The sequence below is a fragment of the Penaeus vannamei genome, chromosome 7, assembly GCF_042767895.1.
Source record: "Penaeus vannamei isolate JL-2024 chromosome 7, ASM4276789v1, whole genome shotgun sequence".
NCBI classification, from domain to species: Eukaryota; Metazoa; Arthropoda; class Malacostraca; order Decapoda; family Penaeidae; genus Penaeus; species Penaeus vannamei.
The window spans coordinates 12,177,725-12,182,374 of record NC_091555.1 but is presented as its reverse complement, the minus strand read 5'-3'; positions in this window follow the sequence as shown (position 1 = coordinate 12,182,374).

The window sequence follows — 4,650 nt, the reverse complement described above, 5'->3', positions numbered from 1 at the left end:
TGATGTCATAATTTCTTAAAAGTAAGACTTCAACTCATCTTCCTTGTTTCAACTGTATCAAAAATTTCGATCAAGTTATGTAAGGATATACTTTTAAAAACAGAATTCATTAAATTATAATTTAATTTGAACCAGTAACCCGCAATATTCTTCACAATTAATCATATAATATAGTAAAAAGAACAAAAAGAAATTAAAACTAAACATTGAAAAGAAATTGGGAAATAGGACAACATTGAGTAATATCAGATATGGAATGCAACATGAATCATTAATGGAAATCAATATCAAATACCCACAAACAATAGTGGCCAGGAAGAAATGTTTCCAAGAAACAACACATCAGCTGACTATGTAAAAAGCACCTTAATTAAACTCATGAAATCTTAACTCAGATTAATCATTAACTAACAATTTTCTCAACACCAATAGTTAATAATATGCCTTGGAATCAAAGCATTAATTCCCCCCAAAAAGTTAAAGCACACAGGTCGACATTTGCCAACATCCAAGGCTAGCTCCACCCTCATGTAGGGTAACGATTTAAATTCTTTACTGGCACGATAAACTTATTATGTGAAAAACATAATGGACATGCGAGACATTCTTATGTAACAATTTGCCACAAACCTTCAATAAGAACCAAACTCCGGCGACTTTCCAAAGGAATCTCGCACGCGTCTTTCCTTCGAAAAGCAACACAAACACTCCGCCGGTCGCTTACTCTCCGGTGCAGACTTTGCCTCCCATGGTGACGTTTCAAATCTGTTCAAACAGATTCATTTCCTCGCTTACTAAATAGGAGTTCTCTATTACTAAATTATTTTATCATTACCTTACATAAGAACATTAGGTCAAATTACACAAAATAATCCCCTTCATTTCATCATAGCAAACTCAATGAGTACAGGTTTAAATTTCATCAGCAAATGCATATATAACAGTTTTAACTTAAGTAGTAGACTATTAATAAAGCCATACTTAAACCCACGTTTAAGTATATATATATATATATATATATATATATATATATATATATATATATATATATATATATATATATATATATATATATATACATATGTGTGTGTTCGTGAGCGTGTGCTTGTCCGTGTGTGTGTTTATGTGTATGTATGTATATGTGTGTGTTTTTGTGTGTGTATGTGTTTGTGTAACTTATGAATCCTGGTATTACGTAAATAGTAGTGCAGATAACTTTAAATATATATATATATAAATAAAATAAAACACATTATGAACCCTGAATTATTTTTTCCCCTTGCATGTACTTTTGTAAACTACATAGAGTGTTCATTTATATAATACAGGTGAAAGCATGATCCTATTGCTCCATTTCCATATAGATATTCTAGTTATGATATTATATTTTAATAGACTCCAATTGCATCGTGTACCTGGATTCCATATTGATAAATATGAAAATTACATTAGTAAACCTGGTGTAACGATTCTTGCTAATGCGTAACAAAGCCAGCATTTGGGTAGAGTGATTTTACAGCTTAGCCGTTTTGCTGTTTTTTATGTTTTTTTATTTTCTTTTATTATTATTATTATCATTATTATTTTTTTTTTTTGCGTAATTGTTAGCTTATTTATGTATGGCACATCCGCGCGCTACCGGGTGTGGCTGTTCAACAAACGTTCGATAACATTTTGCTCATTTTCATTTTGTTTGCTTATGAAATCATTACCATTTTTTAGACTCTCTCTCTCTCTCTCTCTCTTCTCTCTTCTCTCTCTCTCTCTCTCTCTCTCTCTCTCTCTCTCTCTCTCTCTCTCTCTCTCTCTCTCTCTCTCTCTCTCTCTCTCTCTCTCTCTCTCTCTCCAATACCCAGTATCAAATTGCATAACTATCTTCATAATGTACACTTTTCCTTCGGATTATTACCAGTTATAAACTTCGGTAAACAAGGATTAGGGGAACCCATTAACATAGATAACGGTACTTGACAAATAAGCCGCTCATTAATTCTCGGTTTTATGATGGTTGGCATCTCATTTGCGATCTCGTTAATTTATGCGCCGAATATTGGCCCGAATTTATACAGAAATTTACCCGCGGGAAGGAGAGAGGTCTCGGAAATGCGAAATTACGGCGATCCATTGCCAAAAAAAGTGAGAAAGGAGAAAGAATAATAATAAAAAAAAAAACGTGTGTAAGTAGTGTTTTACAATGTAATGACCAGCTTCGATATGAAATTACGATAATAATGAAATAACAGCCATAATAATGATAATAATAATAGCTTTAATAAAAATAATGATAATTATTACTACTACTCCAACTACTACCACTACTAATGCTGCTACTACTACTACTAATAATAATAAAAATGATAATAACACTAAACCAGTTGTATCTATTCTTCTTCCTCTTCCTCGTCCTCCTCCTCATTTTCTTCTTCTTCTTCTTCTTCTTCTTCTTCTTCTTTTTCTTCTTCTTCTTCTTCCATTTCCTTTTTTTTTCAAATCCGCACCATGGGTGAAGGCACTCGGTCGACAGTCAGTCAGCGTGCCCGTCGATAAGCGAAACTTTTCGCGCAAACACAGCGGTAATCTAATCCCCGCGCTCAATTCTATTTTACGCAACAAATCTCACAACTTCACGTTAGCATCAGACAACAATGATTGACATAAATCAACAAACGCGGGGGCTTTCCGGGATTGGAATAAAAATGGATGAGTACTTTACTCCCATTCTTTATTGCACTTTTTCACTTATTGGATCTCGATATATTTTCACCACTATAGAATTAAAAAATAGATATTTTTAAAAAAATCAAATCAATCTATATATATTACGGTATCATTTTCCATTATTGTACCTGTAGAAAATATAAATAGTGGATTTTTTTTCTATTTTCTTTATCTGTGGCTCGAAATTGAAAACAGACGGTAGAGGGCTTCCGGAATGCAGGCATGTGTACACACGGGTATTTACATGCGGCAAACATCTAGGTTCTTTACACACAGACCAAGAGTCCTCAACAAACCCCAATACCAACAAACTTATCTGTGTGCGAAGGAGAACTGCATGGCTGCGTGAAAATCCATATTTCTCGTCTTTATACTGTTATTTGTTCTTACACCGTTCCTGTTTTGTCTCCAATCGCTCACCTCTCTCTCTCAGTATATATCTATGTATATATCTATGTATATATCTATATATATATATTTATTTATATATATGTATATGTATATATATATATATATATATATATTTATTTATATGTAAATATGTAAATATATATATATATACATTTATATATATATATATATATATATATATATATATATGTATATATATATATGAAATGAAATTTAGTATTATGAATTTGAATCTGAACTGAATATATGTCGGATTCTTCCCACTAGTTTCCACCACCATATGACAGGTTCTGTTTAGACATGTATTAATTTAGCAATTTTTCAATCAACGAAATGAAAAAAAGAAATATTAAAAAAAAAGAAATAGGAATACCAAGAAAAAGGCATCACAAACTTTCAAAAGGCAGTAATATGATTTTACATGTTGGTATTTGCCATAGGGGCACAGTAACCTAATTCTTGTAAAACAACTTCTACTAAAAAATAAACTCCCCCCATAGAACGAATATGAAAATCTACTTTTGAACGGTTGCTGGATTATGGGATACAGCTTTACGATACGAACCAATATATATATACAAAAAAAGATCGAAAAATCTAAATTCATACACTTCCAAATTCCAGTTCACAAGCTGCACACATCATCCCACCAAACCACACACGGTGGCAGTCAGCTGTAACGAACCCCCAACTTCCCTTTGAAAGGCCTCCCCGCTCTGAATACCTTGCAACAATCCATGGGGATTCGCCTTCTTGATCTGATGTTACACATATTCCCAGCTATAACATTTTCCTAGAAATTATCGCCAGGATTTGTTGGCGGTAATTTCTGGGAGATCACTTCTGTCTCCAATGAAAGGCCCCGCCGCTCTGAGCAAAACGACTGGGTTGGAGGTGTCATTCTTGAACACCATCACCCTCTATATACAAGGATTCTGTGCATCAATCATTGCAAAAAAACAACAACATAATATTAACAATTTACTTATAAGCTGTTAAACACTATATTTTACTATATTCAAAATAAAAGCCGTAATTTAGCGACATCGCTCAACTGTCTAACGAAATTTAAAGTTAATTTAAATGTCAAATCAAAGATTTCGGCTTATATATGTCTATATATGTATACATATATACATATATATACACATATATATATATATATATATATATATATATATATGTATGTATATATATATATATATATATATATATATATATATATATATATATATATATATATATATACACACGTGTGTGTGTGGGGGGGGGGCGAGAGGCTTTCACATGACACCCTACATGTCTACTGCTATACTGAGCTATTGCTCACTGTTATCACACATATAATACTATTAGCATATCACACATCTTATGCAATAATATTAATTAGCACACACCAGGCTTCCCGTCCACCTCAACTGCAGACTTGTGTAGTCTTGTAAAAAAGGGGGTTGCCTGCAAGCGACTGGTAGACAGCCATCTGTTTTATCTCCCTTTCCTCAATAAGCTACTCCAACAGGA